This window comes from Sceloporus undulatus, chromosome 3 (genome assembly GCF_019175285.1).
Source record: "Sceloporus undulatus isolate JIND9_A2432 ecotype Alabama chromosome 3, SceUnd_v1.1, whole genome shotgun sequence".
In the NCBI taxonomy this organism is placed as follows: Eukaryota; Metazoa; Chordata; class Lepidosauria; order Squamata; family Phrynosomatidae; genus Sceloporus; species Sceloporus undulatus.
This window is the reverse complement of record NC_056524.1, coordinates 188,794,847-188,819,611: the sequence shown is the minus strand read 5'-3', so window position 1 is coordinate 188,819,611 and position 24,765 is coordinate 188,794,847. Positions and strand designations below refer to the sequence as shown.

The following is a 24,765-nucleotide window of genomic DNA, read 5'->3' as shown; positions in this document are numbered from 1 at the left end:
ATCTTGATCATATTCTGATGTTACTTAGTCACATGTGTCCTGCTTTTCATCTGTAAATGTTGGAAGGTATGGATTTTCTGAATACAGGGAAGTCATTAGACACAAATGCATAAAATACAGCATGTGTAGAAGCTGATGGCAATATAGTGTATAATTGCAAAAAGAAGGAGGCAAAAACACATGGTACTCCCACCATAATAATCTCATTTGGAAACATCCATTCTTGTGTCCAATAAATACTGTGCAATTGTAGCTTCCTTTTTTCATACATCAGTCAATATCATTGTCTGACATGAATTAAAATTCCTATCATCCACTTTCGCCACCCCAAGTACATACAGTATGTCTAAATATCGTTTACTCTTTCTTAAAAAGTGATGGAAATGGGAGGAATGTGTTTCTTCAGTTGATTCAAAGCAATTGTTATCTTCTGAACTGGCATATTAAATAAAATGGCTCCAGGGACCAGCTTTTTAATTTCCTATGGCCTCTTTTGTAATTTCACTCCTTCTTAAGAGAGGTGTCTACTCAGAGGCAGATGAAAGAAGGGAATTAATCAATTATACAAAAAGGTTGTTTTACATGGGAAATGTACAGACTTGGCTATTTCAATTTAAAGAATGGAATGCTAGTGTGGAAATTGTGGCTTAGTAAACCTGACATCACTTGCTACTATTTTAATTGTGTGCTTTACTAGCACTAGGCCTGTTCCTCCCGCCTGACAATGGAGCTGCTCCACTCCCACCTGCAGCCTAAACAAGTCTTGTAAATCACCAAAATCAAGATTCGAATGGAGGAAATGCTTGAAATGTTAAGTAATGGGCTATCAAGTTGAAATAGAACTTTATTACTATTTTCTACTCACAGACATAACAATCAAAATATTAAGATCCTGGGCAATATTTTTCTAGCTTCTAGCATTCGGAAGGGGGTGAAATTACATTCAGAAGATTGTTTTGATTTGCTATTATTTCATATTAAAATAGAGGAACATTTCCAAAGTCCTCTAGTGTATTTTGTAACACAAGTGCATTTCTCTCTCTCTCCCAATCTCTCTTTTAAATACTTCCTTTGTGACACATGAAACAGTAACATTTTTCCCATGGTTTGGAGGAGAAAATGAAATCCAGATTTGTAATTCCTAAAAGGGGAAATTTGATCCTTTCCAATGTTTAAGTAATATTTCCTGTAAAACATACGAGGCCATCTGCAGAGCTGTTTCCAGACACATTTTGAAGTGGCAAGGGCAACTGAAAGAGAGGAGAATGGAGCCTGGCATTTCACCTCTGGGAAATGGAACATTAAAAGGTTTCTAAAAGCTGGTTCTACAATTTTACAAAGTATTCAAGCCATGCATCGTTCATAATTTCTTTAATCTGCTCACCTTTTTATAGATAGGGAATGCGAGATTCTGGCTGGAAGAGAGACGGTTTACAAACTCTGATTAGCAGCAAAGAGGCCAGCATACAAATATGCCTTGTGCTTCTAGCTGATTCTAATTGCATTTTATTTTTAATGGGTGCAATAGAGACATTACAGGCCAAACCTCTCTTATAGTTTGAACAAACTGAACTGATTTGGGGGAGAGAACACAAAAATGTGGTCTTTTTCTATCTATTACAGAGTGTGTTTTATTGTTAATCTCCAGGGTCACCTTATGAATTCATGTTAGTAAAATGTTACGGCCTCACTATAATATTCACTTTGTGAAAGGGCCTGCATTTACCACATCTCAGCCTTGGACGAATATGAGGAACTTGTGTCTTCTTTGAGGAAAGGATTTAACATGCTTGTTCCTTCCCTCCTCGTATGCTCCATTATATACAAAGCTAAAATTACCTAAAGGACCGCCTCTCCCCGTACAATCCGCCTCGCACCCTCAGAACATCCGGGCAGCAATTGCTGAAGGTGCCTGGGGCCAGGTTAGCTTCCACTTCGAGAAGGGCCTTTTCCACAGCTGCCCCAGCCCTTTGGAACACGCTGCCCACCGAGCTCCGCTCATCTACCACCCTGGCCCAATTTAGGAAGGACCTCAAAACCTTCCTATTCAAGCAGGCATTCCCCGATTAAATATCCTGTGGGCCTCCCTCCTCTTCTGTGGCCATGAGGTTGGGCTAAGGGGCTTTTATTGTTATTTTTTAGACTGTTGTTATTGTTGTTTACATGTTTTTAACTCTTGTATTTTGTTTGCACTCGTTGCACTACTGTAAGCCGCCCTGATCTTTTGGAAGGGCGGGATACAAATAAAGATTTTATTATTTATTATTTAAAATTGAATTTCAGTTCTGATGCAGGGGAACCTGCATTCTGGTTCCTTATGTAGCTCAAAGTTTAAAAGATCGGAGTTATTTATCTGAAGGGATCTATGGATATTCTAAATTAATTTAATGCTGAAATTAGTCTGCACATTTCTAGAAGGGTATTTGTTCTATGGGGTCTGCACATTTCTAGAAGGGTATTTGTTCTATGGGGGCTAGGAGTCGCTTAGTAAATTCTAACACTTTTTTTGGAGGGATATCATTATTGACAATGTGGATAAGCATTTATGTGCACCCCTCCAAAAATGCCTTGTCACAACTTAACAACATTCATGGAGGCACTAAGCAGGATCATTACCAGCTGCTGCTAGAATCAATAGCAGAAAAATTATTACAGAAAGAAAGAAGAAAAGAAGTAAACCCCAGCCATCTTGTCAATAAAGAATGCATCTACACTGCAGACATAATCCAATTTGACACCGCTTTAACTGCCTTGGCTCAACACTGTAGAATATGGGGATTTGTAGCTTTGTGAGATATTTAGCCTGCTTTGTCAGAGAACTCTGGTGCCACAGCAAACTTCAAAGCCCATGGTTTTGTAGCACCTAGCCATGGCAGTTAAAGTGGTGTCAAACTGGATTGTTTCTGCAGGGTGAATGCATCTGAGGTTAACCTAAGCCCTGAAAAAAAAAAAAATAGAATCTGCCATTACTCTGAAGATTATTGCTAACTTTGGAGATGGATTTTCTTCCACCTATGAAAACCAATGAATAAAAAGCTTGGATTTTAATTATCCTTTATTATAAATAACCCAGTCACCCTTAGATTTGAAGGTCAAAGGACTTCATGCAGCTGAAAGGCAAAGCAACACCAAAAGAGGTATATAACATTTCAGATATTTTAATAACAGTTACATTTATAACCTGCCTTTCTGCCAATAAGCTCAAGGCAGGGTAGCTGATTCTTCTTCACTTTCTCTTGACAATAACCTTGTGAGGCGGTTAGGCTGGGCATTTTTTGGCTCTATGGGAACTTGAAAAAGGCGCTTCATATTTCTAATCCAACGTTGTAACCACCGTACTACACCAGGCTCCCAACATAATAACCCCAATTAGAAAACACATTGCTTATCAGACCAGAATTTAATTGTGCAATTTCACACTCCTTTGCCTCTCTCATTATTTATTTGCTCATTTTATTTAATTTTATTTATGTCTCATCTTTCTCCCAGTATGGAACCCAAGGCAGCTTCCAACAAAGTTAAAGGTGGTTTACAACAAGGTTTCCATTCCCCAACTACACATTGAGGACTTGTCCAAACTAAAAACGGTCACCCGCTAGCCGGGCAGACCGTTTTGCCGCTAGAGGCTGCAAAAACTACAAGCCCCAGTATGCACTGGGGCTTGCCCCGGCTCCCTATTGGTGCGCGGGGTGGAAGGGGAGGTCCTTATGCCCCGCGACGCTCTGGAAGTTGGGCTCAGTGGTGCGGAGCTTCCGGTCCTCCAGGGCAGCCCATTGGTTGGGCTGCCTTGGAGGAGGAGTTCTGCAGCACACGTTGTGGGGGGCGGGGCTTAGGCCTATATAAGGCCATGCTGTAGGCCCCGTCCCCCAGTCAGCGCTTGGCTTTGCACGGTGCCGAGCCAAGCTAGGAAGGGAGGAAGACAGGAGCAGCTTCCCCCGCCCACCCACCGCTGTTTTGTGGGTTTTTTGTCACAACTTGGGGCGGCAGCATAGGCCAGGATCTGCACGGTGTGGTACCAGGGCTATGGAGCTCTGGTTGGGAGTCAATAGGTACCCGGGGGCGAATAGGGCAGGCATATGGTCATTGCGGGGGCCATAACGTGGGAGCGCCTCCCGGTGACTAGGGGCTTAGTGACTATGTGAACGCATGGCATGTTTTGCGGTCAAGTTGTGTTCCTTAGCCCCTAGGTCATCCCAAGCGCCTGGTGGGTGCCAGGTTTTTGGATAATCAGACAAACGTGGGGTTGTTTGATTTCGCAGATCCTGACCTCATGCTTGGTGCCAACCCTTACCAATTGCTTGCTAATAAAGTTGTGGCCTTTCTTCCAAACTTGTTGTTATGTGTGTTTATTTGCAGCAGCATCTGAGGCAATTTGTTTAAAAAAAAAACAAAAAAAACCACCTGAGATATCTTTCTAAAGGAGACTCATTTCTCATCCACTGAGACTTTCTAGAAAAGTATTTTCAATCCACATAGTAATCTCCAGCTTGTTGGGAGAGGGGATAAAGAAAGGAAGCTTTGTAGGCAATTTGGTCGATGCACATTCAAATTTTATCATGAACATTGACCAAGAGAGATCTCTTCTGCGTGTCAGCTTACTGTTGGCTCTGGAGACCTAGATGGGCATGCCTTCTTAAAAAGGTACAGTGTTTCAAAAATCTTATTGTTCTATCATTAACGTCATGCATTCCCCCTTCCATCTAGTGCAAGAAAGATTCAAAACTAGCTATCCAGACTGCTTGAAAAACTGAGTTCTTTGCTGCAATCTATCATGAAATAAAGAGAACACAAACAAAATAGTTCTGCATTTTCTCAGAGCTGCTCCGGATATTCGATGAAAAGGAATATATCATCTGTTCAAAAACCAAACCCTGAAAACTTGACCACCAGATAGAGCAACAAAACAGAGCGTTCCCTCTGTCTGTTTCCTTTCTAAGTTTCAACCAACCAGATTTGAAAGTGGGAGTAGGGTACACTCAGTACTTCTGTGTACCCATCATGTGAATGGGCTTCTTTGTTGTCTCTGCTCCAGCTCCTTCAACTCCACTGTATACTCAAATGCATTTGTCTGCCTTTTCTCAGTGTTCATTTCTTGCTCCTTTTCAGAAGCCATAGCCATAATAATATTCTTTTTCAAACTTAGCATAGATTGGATGGCACAATCATCCACATGTATACATTTATTAGATACCAGAACATTACGCTTCCCATCAGATTTTATTGGCATGGGGGTACTACAAAATTATGACTGTAACTTCAGATGCTGTATGAAGTCAGAAAGAACCTTCAGAACTGTCACTTCCATTTCCTACAAAATCAAAACACTTTCTAAAAGGAAAAAAAAATGCACACATTACGGTTGAATTATAAATGAGAGCTGATATTTCTGTGAGGTACAAATCGAAGGGCTTTCTCCATATTGTTAGAATACCAATTTTCTTTTCCTAGTGTGTAGTACCCACCACAGTACTGAGTCCCCTGAGGGACATCCATTTCTCTTGAGATTACTTCAGCATGGCATTACCATGATCACATATCCATTATATATACACTTTCCGACAAGTGGAAGTATTTCCACAAAAACAATCTGGAATCTTGGCTTAAAACTCAAGTTTTCTGTCAAAGCAAAGAGAGTAACCTAAAAGAGGACTTATTTTTGTTTTGTTAATAAAAAAATATGTTGCTTTTAGATTACTGTGAGAGAAGTCATAGCAGTTGGCCATCAGAAGGTTTCAAGGCTGCATTCCCAAGCACTGCACCCAATTACTAAGTTGCTAAAGCTACAGTATAAGAGCTGCCATGAAAAACTTTTTTATTTTTGGAACATAACTTAATAGGACAAGGCTTATTACCTAACGTCATTGCATTGGAACCTCTATATATTTTCCATCCAGAAGATATCCAGAAATAGTGACAATATCAATCACAACATATAATATGGCTGATGAGTGCTACAAATAGTGAAAGATATCTGCTTGTAATAGTGTATGATCTTCCTCATTTAACTGTCACACATTGTGTTTGTTTTGCTATTGGTCATTGGAATGTAAATGTGAGTTTAATTGGGAAGCCTGATTTCTGAGGTTTACAGATTTGAGGAAATTCTATTGTGGGAGAGAAATCAGATTAATCATAGGGAATATGCATTCCCCTTCAAATCCACTTTGACTCTTGGAGATCTCTCTCTGTTGGGTGCAAAAGTATTTCAAGAATTTAGTGTTTCTTTTCTGAGAACCTAAGAATACCTTAGTCTGACCCAACATCTCCTGCTGTGCATCTTTTATAAACCCTTCACTATCTCAAAAAGTCTAGGCTGAAACAAACTGGAGTTGTTTAGCTCAAATCTTAGGGATGTGTTAGACAAAACAAACCACTCCTCTTTTGCAGTTCAAGTGAGGGATTTGTGACACGGGGTGGGTGAATTTTATTCTTCACAGCTGCAGCTTATCTGCTCCTTCCAGACATCTCATGCTTAGAGGATGGAAGATGAGCCACTGGGGGGGAGCACTGTGGCTATCAAATGATTCAAACAGTGAAGGAGTAAATAAGGATGCAAGTTTGGATTGCAACATTTGATGCTTAGGTTCCCTGGCCAAAATTTTTATTTAATTTCTCTAGACCCACCAGTTTCCAGTATGCCAATGTGCCCTGAAAGTGCAGTTGGGAACCACTTCTTTGGTGGGAACAGAAGTAACAAGTGGAGGAAAACATCCAGCAGCACAAGAAACACACTTCCTGGTTTTATAAACGTAGCTCTCTACTTGAAGCCATTGCATCAATGGCATACAGACTATACGGAAAAAAATCCCCAAAGGACTGTCTTTTCATTGTGAGAAAACATGTAGTTGTGTTCCTTGTGTCACAAGACAGCAATCCTAGAGACAGAAGTATGTGTTTCTGTTCCCATTTTTACTTTCACAGACTTTTCCTGGAAGGCAGGGAGGGAACGGTACTAGAAGGAACTATGCAATGTGCAAAGAACATTGTACTGAAATCAAAAGCAAGTTCAGGAGAACTCAGGGTCTGAGCAGTTAGCCAACAAAGTTTACCATCATAGGTCATAACCATCATAGGTTCTTGGTGCAGGAAATATTCATGTAATTTCAGGGGCCAACTTTTCAAAGAAGTAGCCAATGTTAGTATCTTACAATATATAAAAAAGTAAGTGCAGGGAGGAGAGAAAGGAAATTAGATGCACTTTTAAGACCAACTGGTTTTTTTTTTAGCATGAGCTTTTGTAGATATACCCACTTCTTCTGATGGAACACAGAGTGATATTGGTGCTGTACAGACGGGCCCTACGGGGTGCCGTCGTTACGTGCGAGGGGCGGCGCTTCCAGATGCGACTTGCCCCTCGCACGTGACGAGGGTGTCAAAATGGTGGCACCCTATATATACGGGCGCTGCCATTTTGACATGACAGATGCTTAGTGTCTGCACGTCCCGGGATCATTGTGACACCACTAGTGTGCCATTGGCGCACTGCGGCATCACAACCACGTCACAGAAAGGACCCAGTTTTTGCGGGTTCTTTTTGCTGTGCAAGGGAACTGTGCGGTTTGTCCACTGTGGCTCCCTCATGCTGCAAACCAGGACGGCGGGAGACCGCCCTTTATGGGCGGTCTGTATCCTGCCATTATGACCTCAGGAATAAAGCATGCTTATACCACTATGGGAGTGGAATAGAATGTGCATTCTATTATATTCTATCTCACTACCACAGTCATACAAATATGCTTTATACTTGAGGCCATAGTATCACTCTGTTTTTCTTGTTTTGTGCCTTCAGGTTGTTTCCAATTGCCTCAGATGTTGCTGTCAAATAACCACAGTACAACATGTTGGAAGTAAGGCCACAACTTTATTTGCAAACAATTGGTAGGGTTGGCACAAAGCATAAGGTCAGGATCTGTGCAATCAAACCACCCGATGTAGTCTGATTATCCAAACTGGGCACCCACCCGGTGCTTGGGATGACCTAGGGGCTAAGGAACACAACTTGACTGCAAACCTTGTCTTGCGTTCACCAATTCACAAAGCCCCTAGTCACCGGGAGGCGCTCCTGCGTTCTGGCCCCCGCAATGGCCAAACGCCTGCCCTATTCGCCCCCGGGTACCTATTGACTCCCAAACCAGTGCTCCATAGCCCTGGTACCACAACGTGCAGATCCTGGCCTATGCTGCCGCCAAGTTGTGACTAAAAACCACCTAACAACAGCGGTGGGTGGGCGGGAGAAGCACCAAGACTTGCTCCCTTCCACAGCTTGGCTCCGCTCTGCTCGAAGCCAAGCAACTGACTGAGGGAAAGGGCCAGCAACACGGCCTTATATAGGCCTAGGCCCCTCCCTCCCTGCGTGCTGTGCGGGGCCCTGCCTCCAAGGCCCAGCCCACCAATGGGCAGCCTTGGAGGACCGGAAGCCCCGCACCAATGAAACCGTCTCCCAGAGCCCCAATAGGGAGCCGGGCAAACCCCAGAGCACTCTGCGGCTTGTAGTCCAGCTGCATCTAGCTGCAAAACGGTCTGCCCGGCGAGGCGGGCGACCGTTGCTTTATGGTGACCCTAGGGCTAAACTATCATGGGGCTTTGTGTGGAGTGGGGCATGCATTTGCATCCCTTTGAGGCTGAGAGTGTGTGACTTGCCTAAAGTCTCCCAGTGGGTTTCCATGGCTGAACAAGGACTCATACCCTGGTCGCCGGAGTTGTAGTCCAATACTCCAGCTACTTTATCACTTCTGGCTCCAGCTGTGTACTAAGGAGTGGGTTTATAGCCATTAAAGCTAATGCTAAAATAAAAATCAGTTAGTTTTAAAGGTGGTGCTACTTTCCTCTCCCCCTCACCCTCCCTTCCTCCTTTTAATGCAAGGATATAGAATTCCATCAGGCTATTTTATGGAATAGCTCTAAGACTCAGACCTCAGTGATGTACTTAAAAACATTTCCTTTGCTTCTCAAAACTTTTCAGATGCAGACAAGGGCAACTTAAGGCTGCTTTTAATACTACATTTCTGTACTTGTATTTACCTGAATATCAAACTGATATTTGTTCAAAGGTGTTTCTGCTTGAATAGTTTTTTTTTTCCCTTCTTGCCCTGTAAGCGTCTTTTAAAGCATGGTTATTAAGGAAACACAAATGTCTGCAGAAGCCCTTGGTTAGATAAAGAGACGGAAGGGGCTATCCCATTCCCCCTGACAACTATATCTTTATATTCTGATAGCCATCTGCTGGAATCAGATGGTATATGTCTTGTAACATCTGGATAATGGGGCTTCAACTGTAATCTCATTAATTTAATATTTCTGTTTAGGAGATAAGCTTCTCTTACAGGAGAATTTTCCAAGATGGGTAAGGCTTTTGTCGTTTATGTAGGGCACAAAGAAAGTTGAACGTACTTAGCTATGCAATGGGATTTCGGCTCACTTTTAAGCCTATCACTGATTTCAGTCAAAGATGGCTGAAGTTCTCCCATCTTATTCAGTATGAAGACATGATTCTATTAGTATTCCAGAGATTTTCTAGAAGTAAATTCAGGCTTCCCCTAAGAGTTATCTGACATATTATTATTATTATTATTATTATTATTATTATTATTATTATTAACCTTTATTTATAAAGCGCTGTAAATTTACACAGCGCTGTACATACAATCCTTTAATTAGGCGGTTCCCTGCCCTCAGGCTTACAATCGAAAAACATTTTAGAAAAAATGTTTATCTGTGAATTTTTTTCTCCCAGTTTTCTGTTGCCCTTGGGCTGCTATGAACATCTTCACATAGTGCTGTCCTTTCCTTAAATGCAGATCCAAGCAATTGGTATGAAGAAGAGCTGCCTCTCATTGCTCCAAAATCCATCAGGGTTCCTAGCAAAAAGGCATATGAAAACTGTAGTTTGAGACAGGACTTCTGGTCTGATATTAAGGACCCAGAACCCCCAAAACACAATGATTGCCAGATACCTATTGGAGCATCATATGGTGAATAAACAGATGTATTGATTATTTATTTATATTTGGGTAAGGTGAAATCATTTATGCTACCTTTCTTTTAAGCAACTTCTTCCTTAGAAAGTTACTATTTTTATTTAACATCAAACTTCACCATGTATGAAATGTATGCTTATAGCACGCATGTCTATAGATACAACAGAATTTTCATGCATGCAAAGAAAACTCTTTCATTTGGAAAGTTTTGTCTTTGAACAAAACTCTTTTTTTACAAAAAGGGAAAGTGAAAATCATTTTAATTTCCTTTAGATTGGAAATGGGTTATATTCCTTCTTTTAAGTGCTAGCTGAACTTATTTCGCTTTTTTATTATTATGAATGCAGATTCATTTTTAAGATGAAGCTCTTGTTTCAAGAGTCATGTAAGTCTATTGCAGCACTTTATTTAACTAAATTACATGGTGGTATTACATGATCCCATATAGGAGTACACTCTGGTGAGATGCTTAGTGCTCCTTAAGTTGAAATCAAATAAAAAAAGATCCCCAGAAGAATAATTTCATTATTTTAAATTTTGCTGTGATGGTTCAGTTTAGAGTTAGCAACATTAAGCAGCATTATTGTGTATGTTTTTAAAAGATATCAACATCATGTCTGACTTTTAAAGTTCTGCTTTAAAGATTTCTCTAATTGCAAAATTGTATGTTGCTGAACCCATATGAATTTTGTTTGTGAAAAAATTAACAAACATATGCTTAACATTAGACAGACTAGGTCTTTTATTTTAAGGTAGGAGGGAGCAAGTTGGTGGGAGATCGTAATGTCCAGCAACTACCATTGCTGAGGCCACCAGACATAGAAACAGCCATGGACTATTCTGGGAGCTTGCTTCCTTCCAGCAAACAACTGCTATTGGTGAAGCCATAAGGGAAAACAGCATCACTATCCCTCCATTGCATTTAGCTCTAGCATCACCTGAATTATTGCCTCTCATATAGATATGAAAGGCTTAGAAAAGAAAGTATAAACCATACCTGATAGATAGTGGGGGGAGGGGATTTGGGGATTATTATTATTATTATTGTATTATTTTGTATTGTATTAACCTCTGTTGTTACCCGCCTCAATCCCCAAAAAGGAAGAGGTGAGATATAAATAAATACATTATTATTATTATTATTATTATTATTATTATTATTATTATTATTGTGTTATGCATGTTCCATAAGCTTTCCATAGTTAGAACATGAGTTAAATCATTCAAGGAGGGAGAGGGAGAGGGAGACATAGGGTGCATGTAAAAATAATGTCGTTTGACACCATTGAGACTAACTTAAGTGTAACTCCTTCATATGGAATCCTGAATTTATGGTTTTACAAGGAAGGCCTCTAGCCTTTTCTGCCAAAAAGTGCCTTACAAAACTCCAAGCCCAGAAATCTGTAGGATGTAGGTGTGGTAGTTAAAGTGGTATTGAACTGTATTATGTCTACAGTCCCCAGCTCTCTCAGCTCTCTCAGCCATGTTGGGCAATAGTCTGGGATTCTGGGAGCTGAAGTCCCAAATCCCTTAAACAGCAAAGTTTGGGGACCAATGGTCTAGATGCACCAAGAGTGAGAGAAAGTATTAAGGCTGGGTTTGAAGCAAATGTTAATATCTAGGCAGGCAATAATAGAACTACATTATGTAGTTCTGGACTGGAAGCACTGGCAAAGATTTGAATTGTAAACCATTAGGAAACATAACATTTCTGCTGTACATTTCTGCCCTCCCAATTCACACAGGATCTGTTCCAGACCCCCCCCCTGCAAAAATGGTGACTCACAAATATTCGAGACCCATTGAAAATAATGGTGGACACTACCATTTTGTCCCTGTCCACTTGTCTGTCCCACGAAGAGCAAGGCTGTGGACTCCAAATCCGTGAAAAGGGATGGACAATTGTATATATAGCAGGGACATATGCTTATGGTAGCTTATACTAAATAAAACCTGTATGGAAAGAGATCTTGTAGCACCATTGAGACTAACTGAAAGAAAGAAATTGGTAGCATGAGGTAGCATCAGATGCATGATGAAGTAGCCTCAAGTCCATAAAGGCTCATACTACCAACTTCTTCTTTCAGTTAGTCTCAAAGGTGCTACAAGATCTCTTTCCATACTGATTTTACAGACTAACATGGCTATATCTTTAAATAAAACCTGTTAGCTTTTAAGGAGCCCCAAGACTTGGTTGTTTTTGCGGGTATACATCTGCTGTGGATATGATGTTGAATTATTTTGCTCTTTATGGAAGATCCCAAGGGAATTATTGTTGTTGTGTTCCCTGAAGTCATTTCTGATTTATGGTAATCCTAAAGTGAACATAGCATGGGATTTTCTTGACCATGAGACTTGCCCAAGGTCACACAGTGAGTTACGTGGTTGAGCTGGAAATCAAAGCCTGTTCTCCAGAGTCATAGTCCAACATGCAAACCACTACATCATGATGTTCTCACCCAAGGGAGGGTCCTCCCTAAAATGTTGGTAGTGGTCATTTTATTCATCAACAAAAGAACCATTCAGAGTTCCTTTGTTAGTGGACAAGAGAATACTCCAGTAAAACTGGCTAGTCCCTCCATTAGAAATGTTTACAATTTTAACTATGCTGTTCAGCAGACACATGTTGATAAGGAAGGTTGTCAGACCAAGACATGGGCACCTTCCCTTGTATTGACCAACATTTAATCACAAGAAAACTTTGCAGATGGTATGTTCTAGAGCACACAAAAAGGCATACAGTAGCCTATTTAGTGTGGTTATAACTCCTGCCTCCAAGCTCAGTTTGCTCACAGATTTTATTCATCTCAGTGTGGCTTACTCTGGAGCAACACTTGATGCTCTTATTCTCTTGCAAGCTTTAATTGTGTGTGTGTGTGTACTCACTGCACATAAGATACACTGTGAAACAATGTTTTATCTTGCAGATATTGATCAGGCAAATTGATTCAAAGCATCAAACTCAACTGTGATGTGCCCAAGGGCACCATATCAGATTTCATTGGGTGGAGGGGAAGAGTCTACGGAAGCAATAGCAATGTTAGCAATGAAGACTGAACTGTTCATTCTTTAATCATAGGGATTTATGCATCTTACATGCATATGTACCATAGGAGCCCATTTCATTTTGTGTATAAATATTTTGTCACTCTATATCTCTAGACAGTGGATTTGCTGGAAATATGGAAGCTTGAAAAAGATACTTGCTGAACTAAAAGTCCTAGAATAATCCTGACAGTTAGGTGAAAGGATTCTGGAAGTTGTTGTAAAAAAAGTAACTTTCCTAAGCTCTGTTTCTTTGGAGGTGTATGTAATTTGTAACAGCAATCCTCCCTCAAAAAACTCCACTGCCGGTTATATTCAAATCTGAACATATTTGTGCATTGTGCTTCACTCCCTGCTAGCTAAATTTATTGTACAATATTCTTGATGTTACAAATGTATCTGTAGACTCTTCTTAATGTTTTTTTGTTAAAATTATATTATTTTCTTTCACAGAGATAAAAACGATATGGCACTTTTTTTTCTTTTTCAAAAATGCATCCCTTGATAACAGTGCTGTCACATATCTTGGTAATGCAGCATTATTTGAATGTTTTCTAGCACAAATTTCCTTTCATATCACTTAGTTTTTCAAAGAACAGTGACGGCATCATCACATTGGCTAGCAATCATGGTTTTTCTTCTTTGACACTGTGTGAATGCATCAGAAGATTGGCATCTCTTGAAAACATTGTAGAAATCTGATAATCAAATTTACCAAAGAAAGGATTATTGCCTGTAGAGTTTCTGTATTTGTTTTTATAAATTGTTCTACTACTATGTGAGAGCAAACAAGGAAAAAAAGGTAGAATTTTGTGGAATGATTGAACAAACATTCACAAAGATCTCTCTCTGAGCAGTTTAAAAACTTATGAAATGGTTAAGTATTTCCCCCCCTTTCTGCAATTTAAGGTGTGGGACCTCAAACAAATTAATTTTATGTTTCAGGGTTTTGAATGTACCTTTTGGTCTAATCCAGTTCTCAGAAACAGCACTCATAACCCTCTGGATTTCACACGCCTGAAGGCAAAATGCAATTATAAAAACATGACTCTCCCAGATGGACTTTCGAATCTGCCCTGTCTCTCATTTATTGATGGAAGATTGAAGGGAAGATTCAAATCAGCCACCTTTCAATTTTTCACCAGCAGCAAAACGCAGAAATCATTAGAGTTGCCTGTGTAAATGGCTTTGTCCCATCTCCATATTCAGCCTAGCTTAGCCTAGCGCAGGGATATGTGCTTATTTCTAACATTCAACACTTCCAAAGAGCACAATGTTTCATTTAATTGCTATGGAATAGTGGCAAAACCATTTAATTTGTAAATTTTAAAACAGCTTAGGATGTAATTAGTGCAATTTTAATATTCCCAATATTAACTATTAAGCATTAATAATAATAATTAATATTTAACAATTAATAATTAGTAACGAGAGGAGGAATAATTAATAGCAATATTCACATTACTAAAACTTGGCAAGCATGTGATAATGAAAAAGAGTAAAAATATTTTCAGAGTGATATTGTTTCTTACTTGTTTGAAAGATCAGTCTGTGTGATCAAACTAGAACTTTTACTTTAGAAAAATAAAGAATGCTCATATTTCTATTCCTGCCTATTAATTAATTAATTAATTAATTAATTTTGTCCTGGATATGAAAGGTTCCCCAACACTTCAAGAAGTGCCATTAAAGGTAATGGTCACCTGCCATAAGATTTCGGGTCATTTTAGCACAATATTTTTGCCTCTACAAAGACAATATTTTTGCCCAGAAAATGGTCTTTTGTGCATACTCATTGTATTTTCCATAAAATGATCACTTTGTTGCACATTTCTTTTGTGTCGAAATGAATTTGTCACTGAGAATTACCAAACAAACAAATAACCAAAACTCTTGAATAATGTTTGAATTTTCACCTAGTGGGGATCAGACTTTTGAAATCCTTCATACTTTGCATGCTGTAACAAAATAACCAATGATTTATTATTCTAATTTAAATCACCTTGGGGTAAAACCAACATTTGGCCTACATAGAGTAGATCCATTGAAATCAATTAAGCTTTAGATAATTAACTGATATTCAGAGAGCATTCATTTGAATGGACGTTCTCCAAGTTGGACTAATATTGGAATTATCCTCTTAACTGCTATTTTCAAGCATATTGGCACTGTACTTTTAAGTAAAGACCTTCTCTTCTAATTTGACATTCCCAATCTATTTGTCATTTATTTCTTATTTATTTCTCATTTATCTCTTATTTTCAAAGCGGTTCAGTAGGCTGTGTCCCCTAAGAATAAAAAGACAAATGTAGTTGAGTGGCTAGGCACAGACCATCCAGTCCAGAGGTAGGTAATATATGGCCTCAAGACTTCGCCAGCATAGCTAGACATTGGGAAACATCTTTATCCTTCCAGATCATGGCAGAGTGGTCTACCCTGAAATGCTTTACCTGTTTTTAGACATCTATTAAAAGTGCCCCCCCAAGCACTGAACTCTTCACCCCACCCTCTTTTTCCTTCCTCTATTTGTTGCCCCCTACCCAACATAAACTTGTTGTCTTTCAAAATTTAACCACCAGTTAAATTTTGTGCTTTCTTGCTGTCCTTTCCCAGGCTTTGGAACACCTTGTTATGGGACACCAGCCTGGCTTGCTCCTTTTTGACCATTGTGCAGTTTATCTCACTTACTGTTTGAGGGGCTTTAAATGGATGGCTGATTATATATATGTCTAATTAACAAATTGTAAGCCGGTCTGATAGCCTTGGCTGAAGAGCAGGCTATAAATAAGTATTATTGTAAGTATAATCTAAGCCATCCTGAGGCCCATTTGTGGGCGAAAGGTGGGATATAAATCTAATAAATTAATAACATACTGCAGTTTATTCCAGTAACATCTAAGAGAGAGAGAGAGAGAGAGAGTATTAGAGATCATTTGATCATTTCCCAAATGTTGTTAAAATTTTGGGTTCCCAACCACTTGGGAAACACTGACAGAAAGAAAAGTAGCACTTGAAAAGTTCCCGTGACATGTGGAACTTTTTTCCCCTTCACCCACCAAAACACCACAACTTTGTCAACTGTACACACTTTTAAAAGCTGCACAGCTGAAATACAGCACAATTTTCCAAGGCAAAGTTGCACACCTATACTAACTAAATCTACACAATTTCCATAAGCATCCGAATGATTCACTATAAAGGAGAGAGTGGAATAAAACATTGCTTGAATGCTAAGCCATAAATCTGTGCACCTTAACTGTGAAAACTCTATTTTCTCCTCTAATTTGTATCATCACCCCAAAGAGTGCACTTTTTCTGTGTGTCCCCCTCCCCCCAAAAAATATCCACTGCCCTTTCTGGCCTGTTAATTTTACACAATTTGCTCTCTGAACTGTCTGGGCTCTGGGCTCTCCTTCATTATTCACCTGCCTGTTCCCTGATTCCTTCTCATCCTTGCTAATTCCCTTCATCCCTACCAAGGCTGCTCCTCTCCTGCCACTCCATCCTCCATCAGTGTCTCTTATCTGCCTACCCAGTACTGGAGCAGAGTAGGCAGGCAGGTCAAGAAAGAAGAGGAGCACAGATTCAGAGCCCAGAGAGTTTAGAGAGCAAGTTCCACAAAAAACCACATGAGAAAGAATGGCGCAGGAGGGGGCAGCAAGAGAAAAGCAGCTTCATTCTGAAGAGGAACTCTCAAGGGGGGCATGACAACATGAGTCAACAGCAGTGGTGTCACTATGGTTGGTGTGGGTGTGGGTGTGTGAACTTCCCAAACCTCCCTCCCCAGTGCAGCAAGACCATTGCCTCTCTTGTCTTCGGTGTGGTGGCTGCCATGTGGGACTCCAAAGGTACTGCCACATCCAGTAGGAGCAGCCACTACTGAGGAGGTGGGGTGGGTAGTCTCTGGAAAGCCTGTTTAGGGTCCATTGTGGGTGCTTTCCCACTTGCTGAGCAGCCACACATGCCAGTCCCTCCACTGGGTGACACCGCCCTTTGGTTGTGGTCTATCCCCGAACCGCCATAGTGAAATCACTGGTCAACTGTGTGAGGCAGCAGCCAATAAAACATAACAAAAACAATGCAGTTCCGGGGTGCACCAGGAGAAGTATAAGTCATGGCCCACTTGGTAGTCTTTTAGTTTATTGCACTGCCCTTTTCCATCTTTCCCTCCCAGCCTAGGTACAGGATGAAAATTTTTAAGCACTGATTTTATCACACGCCTCTGTGTCAAGGCCGGAGGAATCCCCTACTTGATCATAGTATCCTTTACCTGATCCAGAGTTCTCCTACACTTTTTGAAAGAACAGGATTTTCTCCATTCTTTGCAAAGTACAGGAGGAGTCCAGATTGGGTATGGGATGCCATGATTGGGTACTGGATGCCTCTAGCCTGGTCCTGGAGGTGTGAGATCAAATCTGTGCTTAAAAGTTTCCATCCCACTCCTTGGTCAGGTGGGAAGGACAGAAAAGGGCGGTGAAATAAACTTTGTCTTCACTGAAAGACATAGTAGACTTGCCATTGGAGGAGTCACACAGATGTTTGGTAGCCAGCCAAGTCCTCCTCCTGTTGAGCGGTTAGGTCAGATCAAGTTAAGTCAGAGCAGGAAGAGGATCTGGAGATAGCCCCTCTCCCCCCTCAATCCCACAGAAAGGCAGAGGCTCAGGCATCTGACCAAACCTTTATCTGCAGAAAAAGTGAGAGGTTGCAGTCAAGGTGTTGGGAGAAGCAGGGCCATAGAATGCTCTTGCTAAATATTGCCTGATACCTGTGTGGTGGCTGAACATGCTACCTACAAAGAAAGTTGCAACCACCAGCTACCTTGCTGAGTACAACTTCAGGCTTCCTCTTGACAGCTCAGTTTCCAAAAGCCTATCAGATTTATGGCTCCTGGACTGTTTAATGACTCATCTACCCTGACTCCTTGGAATCCTGACTTTGATTTATGGCTTTCTTGATCCTGGACTGTTTGATACCGGATACTTTTGCTTCCACAGCTTACTGACCTGGGAACTCTGAACCTTGTTTGCAGTTACAAGCAAGACAGTATAGTGTCCTGACTGACTGAAGTAGTAGTGCCATTTTATTCTCATTTGGTCAGGCCTCAACTGAAATTCTGTTTCCAGTTCTGGGCACCATAGCTGAAGAAAGATAGCAGCTAGAATGTGTGCAGAGAAGGGTAACCAAGATGATCAATGCCTTATAAGGAACAACTTAAGGAGCTGCGTATGTTTAACTTGGGGAAGAGAAGACTGAGAAGTGGCATGATAGACATCTATCTGAATGGATGCCATGTGGAAGATGGAGCAAGCTTGTTTTCTGATGCTCCAGACACTGGAAAATGAACCAGTGGATTCAAATTACAAGAAAAGAGACTCCACCTTAGCAATAATAAGAACTATTTTACTGTAAAAACTGTTCAAGAGTGGAATACACTGCCTCAGAGAGTGGTGGACTTTCTGACTTTGGAAGTCATTAAACAGTTTGGATGGGCATCTTTCAGGAATGCTTTAGTTGTATATACCTGCATGGCAAGGGGTTGGAATAGATAGCCTTTCTGGCTCATTCCAATCTAAGATTCTGTGATTCTATGAAATACTTTTCTATACTGACATTAAGAAGAAATAGCATGACATTTTAATGAGGCCTCATTAACAGTTTTGAAAGAGGCAGGAATCTACCACAAATTCAGATAAGAGCCTACCCATTTACCCATTCACCCACCCATACTGTTCATTTATGTATAGTAACTAACATTTCTAAAATCAAAATATTGGATTGTGTGAAGATATGCCCCCAAATTATCATGCTGGCAACTCTGGATAGATGTGACTTTGCCACATGCAGCCTTGTACTGACATAGATTTTGGTGACTAGTGGTAGGAGGAAAATATAGAAATGTTTAATTTATCTAGTCTAAGGGTGGAGTCTGCTACAAATGCACTTAAAGTGTAACTTACATAAATGGTAAGATGTAATAATTTTGTCAGCTCTGGTTTCTTTTTAAAAGTTGAACTCTTATTTTTGATATCCTTCAGTGTGCATGGATTTTAAAGAGCCTTAAGCTATGATGTTTTACTGCTTCTTTCATAAAATTTATATTTAATCATATCTTTAAAAAGTGTTCTCATTCTGCCACTTAGTGTTATCAATCAAGTGGAACCTATCAGTACAATACTGTCTTTTAACTGTTTTTGTATTTCAGTCCTTCACAACTTCTTACATGTTACATGGTGTGAATCACTATAAAGTATCCATGACAAAAACGTATCTTGCACTTAAATTAATATTTTCTGTTCAGAATTAGCTTTAGAATTTTTGGCTGCAGATGATCTTGTATTTTCAAGAACTGTACACTGGGTTTTGTTGTCAGGATTTTAAATCTGAAGCCAAAATGGATAGTTGTTTCTACATATTACAGTAATTGTTGCACTGACCATCCATACAATGGTTTGGATTTCAACCATTGAAACTAATGTAATTTCATGTACATTTCCCATTAGCACATACCTCAACATTCAAAATTCAGATACTAAAATCTTGGCCAAATCTTGTTTCAACAATATTTTGTCAACATTTAGAAACCCGAGGATTTTTAATCACATGGGGAGGCTACTTCAACAAAGAATTTCCTTATGTTAGGTTTAAGATTTCAGTGTGTGGGACATTAAAGGGATGGATTGTAGGGATTACAAGGACATTGCAAAGGCAGTGAGGCTGGTGGGATAATCTTTATTCATTTCACATACTTTTAATTACATGGGATGCACTACCCAATAGGGCTCTCATGTGCATATCTGTATGAAAACCGTTAACAGTAAATGAATTGTGTGAATTGACCTGAAAATATCAGAAACTGTTTATGGCAATAGTACAAAAACATTCATTCATAAGCCATTGTCTGTTTTTATAAAAGTCATCTGCAGTGAGATGAATGAGTTAACATATATTTCTTTCCCTCAGAATCACTACAGATTCAGCCAAGCTGGTGGTCTCCTGAAGAAATTCAAACTCTCTGCTGATCAAGTGAGAAAACACATGTGGGTGTATCAGGAGGATACATAATCTTCATTGACTTTATCTTGGTGACAGTTCCACTTGGTGAAATTTTCTCTTGGATCTTTGGTCTTTGGAATTCTGTGAGTCCCAAACACTGAGTGAGGAGACCTCTAAACCTGCAGGATTTCACTGATTTTCTTGTCTTTCTGGCTGTTACAGTTTTTATCCCTGTAATAAGATGTTACCTTCTGTTTATCCACATATAACAGAGGAAGAATATTAGGAACTGTGTTCAGAAGCATTAGGTATTGGTTTGTTTAAGAATATAATGGATTAGAATCTTAATGGCTGGAGGATTATTTCCTACTTGCTCTTTTAGTTTTCCTTGTCTAATTTTAAAATATGATTCCTCAGTATGCTCAGGAAAAAGATGTATGACTATTCTCATACCTGAGAACTATTGTCAGTCTTGAATGAACATTCGTAGAATTGCAGGCAGAGTGGGTAAGTGTAGAAAAGCTCATCTCTAACATTTGCAATATGGTAGAATTTAAAGACATAGCCATGTTAGCCTGGATCAGTATGCAAAGGGCTCTTGAGGAAAGTAGCCACTGGACAAACTGTAAAAGAAAGAAGCCTATTACATCCTGCTCTGAGGTTATTGGTGTTGCTAGTGAAGGCAAAGGGATGTACATATGCACATGAAAGGAAATACATACACAACCAATGTAAGATCCCTTTGTATACTTGGGAAATATTGTACCACCACTAATAATAATAATAATAATAATAATAATAATATTTATTTCTATACCGCTATTCCAAAGATCACAGCGGTGTACAACAAGTAAATAGAACAATAATAACAACAAACCCAATACCCCAACATACACAATATCATATTACAATAAAACAATAAAGCAGTTAACAGTTAAAAACAGTTAAAACCATGCAAAACAACCCCATACAAATGGCTGAAGATGGATTCCACCAATTACATTGCCAGGGGAAAAAGGAGAATACCAACAGGCTCATAGGGAAAAAGCCTGGCAGAATAAAAAGGTCTTCAGGTTCCTCTTGAAACCATCAAGGGTGGTAACTGTACGGAGCTCATGGGGGAGAGAGTTCCAGAGGTGAAAGACTAAAGTAGGAGTGTGGCTAGGGGAGATTGTTGGGTGACTGGGGAATAGAGAAGTTGCTTCTGCTCTCTCTCCATCCCAAGGTGATTTGCTGCAAAAGAAAAGAGGTTATATATGTGTATCCTCTTATGTGTATATACACATGCCTTTGCCTTCAGTAGCAGCATCCATAACTTCAGAACATGGTTGTATGGAAATTGACATCTTTCTTCTACAGTTTGTCTAGTGGCTGTTTTTCCAAAGCAGTACTTCTCAATGAATAGGAAAATGTGACATTTTCTTCAAGAGAAAGAGGTTTTGTATGTGTGTGTGTGTGTGTGTGTGTGTGTGTTGGGGAAGCACATTTGAACCTAGGGATATCTGCAATCAAAGTTTGGTTCATCAAATAGGTTTGTTTGTTTATGATTTATTGAAAATCTCATAAACATTGCACATTTCTTTTAACATGTGTGTTTTATACAGTTTTGTATACAATGTTATATGGTTTTGTATACAAAAATACAATGCTTGCATTTTTTATGGTGAATCGTTTTCCTAAAATAGTTTATTTTTATGTTTTTACTAATATAAGCAATTTACTATGTTCATATCTCTACTATACACCGTTTTTGAATGTATTTGGAAGAGCATTTGGAAAGGTGTGACGGATAACTGTGTTTTGGCTCATGTAATCATTGGAAAATGTAAATTTGGTAGAATTGCATTGAGATACAGACTGTACAAATTTCTTCTTAAACTAGGGCATGTGTGGATAGTGGGAGCACTACTGCCAGGGATGGAAAAAAAAAGAAAAAAGAAAAGAAAGTCCCTGAAGAAATATGTCAGCTAGACTTCTTCAAAACACCTTTTCAAAGTGATGTTCTTCTGTGAGAGAAAGAGAAAGAGTGCAGAAAGTACAATGATAGTTTCTCCCCACTTGACCCTCACAAAGTAGCATATGAGGATTCTGAATTATAAGTCCTGAGGCTTTAAGGTGGTGATTCTAAGTGGTATTATGGTGCTGCAATTGGGAAGAAAAGAGAATTACAGGCTGCATATGCACTGCAGAAATAATCAGTTTGACACCATTTTAATTGCCATGGGCCTGTGGCTCAATGTTATGGAATTCTGGGATTTGTCATTTTCTGAAATATTTAACTTTCAGAGCTCTGGAGTCACAAGAAATTATAATTCCCAGAATTCCATAGGATGGAGCCGTAGCAGGTAAAGTGCCATCAAACTGGATTATTTCTGCTATGTTGATGCAGCCATAGAGTTATAGATCTGTTGAGCTGTAAAGTACACTTTATGTCATGTAGTACAAACCTTTGCTGATAAAAAAAAATTCTACACAGTGGCTTAGTAGTTAAAATGACACTTCTAATGATTGGAAGGCTGGCAGTTTGAGGCCTGAGTGCTGCATGATGAAGTGAAATCCTTTTACTAGTCCCAGCTTCTGTCAACCTAGCAGTTTGAAGGCATGCAAATGCAAATAGATAAATAGGTACCACTTTGGTGGGAAGATAACAGTGTTCAGTACAGTCATGCTCACCACATGACCACTGGAGTAATCCATGGACAATGCTGGATCTTTGGTTTAGTAGCAGAGATGGGCATTACCCCCTACAGTCAGTTATGACTAGACATTCATGTCAAGGGACTACCTTTACCTGTAGCTAAATATCTTTGACAGATGCCCATCAAACCTCTGTTTTAAAGATCTTCAACCATGGAGAACCTACCACCCTCTAAGGAAGTCTTTCCAATATCTTATAACCAAGAAGTTCTTCCTAATATTTAATTGACATTTCTGTTATAATTTGAATCAATTGGTTTGAACCCTGTCCTGTGGAGCAGCAGAGACCAAGCTTGCTTCATCTTCCACATGACAGCCCTTCAAATATTTGAAGATAGCTATCACATCACCTCTCAGTTTCTCCAGGTTCAACAGAGAATATTAGGAGAAGGAATAGTAAAATTGCTAAGAATCCTAATTGCTGTGATAGTGTGTCCTTGTTGCCCTCTGTGCTTGTGTAAATGTACATGTATGTGTGTACAAATATAACCTCTGCACTGATGTTGTAAACGATTTACTTCTTTTTCAGTTTGCCAAGTACTGGTGATGTTTCCTCCTCTCTCCTGATTCCTACCTATGCATGAAAGTTCTCTTCCATCTAGCTTAATATCCTGAAAGACTGAGAAGTTCAGCCAAGAATTCTCTGTTGCTTACCCCTGTGTTTTCCAGTCTGGGAGACCTCATGGAAAATTAAACATAAATTCATCTGAAGACAGAACAACAAAGTCAGCATTTAACTGTGCTGAATTTTACAGAATTTTCTCCTGTGGAAGGTATTGATATCTTTTAAGTGAATAGAGTAATGTGGGAATGATTCTCTAAGTTATTGACAGGTGTCTAGAGAGGAGCTGTGAAAGAAACATTTTGATCCTTGAGAATCACATCATAATGGATTGGGCTAATCTCCTGGCTTTTCAGATCTGTTCATGTCTAAGACGTATCTAAGGTCACATTGCAGCTATAGACTAATGAGACTTCTCACTTCGTCTTGTTCAGATGCCAAGCTAAGACACTTCTCAGGCTCTGACACTCTGACACTGTTCCTGTGCTTTAAAGGTTCAGAGTTCAGATATGCTGAGACAAGCAAGAGACAACCTGAGTCCCACATTCACTAAAGAGCCAAGCACTTGAAAAGATTTTCTAGTTTAACTTATAGACCTGAATCTAGTCCCAACTTGAGTAGCTCTATTCAGTTATTGGGTGTTAATTTAAGTAGGTATTGACTCACCATATAATGACTAATGCAATAGATCTACTCTAGTCAGAACTACCAATAGGCTTGGAGCCTGAGCAATCCACAGTGTGAAAGGTGTATTTAGGCCTGTTACAGACTGCCAAAATAAAGCTGCTTCGGATCTCTTTGGAGGTATGCTATTTAAATGATGCATGCATCCTAAGAATCCGGAAGCTGCACCAAAGTTGCACTCCAGTGCTTAGGAATGGAGTGTGGCTTTGGCGTGATCTCCGGACTCTTAGGACCCATGCATCATTTAAATAGCATACCTCCAAAGAGACCCAAAGCAGCTTTATTTTGCCAGTCTGTAACAGGCCTTAGTACTCTAAAAAAGTACATACCATTCTACATTTTGGGGTGGTGGAAGAAGTTGATTTGGAACCTAGATATACAGCACCCATACTCCATTTCAAACACCACACTACAGCTATAGGTAGTTTCTATAACAAACCACTTTCTACTTGTCTGAAGCTTTGTACAGAGAGGAGGTTGAAATGTAAGTTTAAGACTAAGTCAACATGGGCTAAATAATACCCCCTCCCCCTGTCTTCCCAGTAATTACTCTAGGTGATACAGTTCCCAGTCTCTGGTTCTGGTACAAAATGTCTGGACAATATATGGCCAGTTCAGCATTGAACCCATGGTAAATCTTAATATAGATTAAATAAACTCACCTTTTGCTTTGGATCTTGCCAGAAGATCCAGAGCCCTCTGGTATGGCACCAGATAGCTGTTTACAAAGTGTCCTACTGTGTTACCCACTGCCACCACCACTGCCACATGTCACTCTCTCCGAGGTCAGAATGAGTTGCCCAGTCA

General features: G+C 39.8%; 1 long non-coding RNA gene across 1 annotated transcript in view; it reads left to right on the top strand.

Moving 5' to 3' along the window:
• LOC121927122 overlaps positions 1-23,923 on the top strand; it is a 33,152-nt gene extending 9,229 nt beyond the window's left edge. Inside the window, exons 2-3 of the long non-coding RNA XR_006103143.1 lie at positions 19,983-20,158; positions 23,242-23,923. This is a non-coding gene — a long non-coding RNA (uncharacterized LOC121927122). The remainder of the gene's footprint in view (positions 1-19,982; positions 20,159-23,241) is intronic.
• The last annotated feature ends 842 nt before the right edge of the window (positions 23,924-24,765 follow it).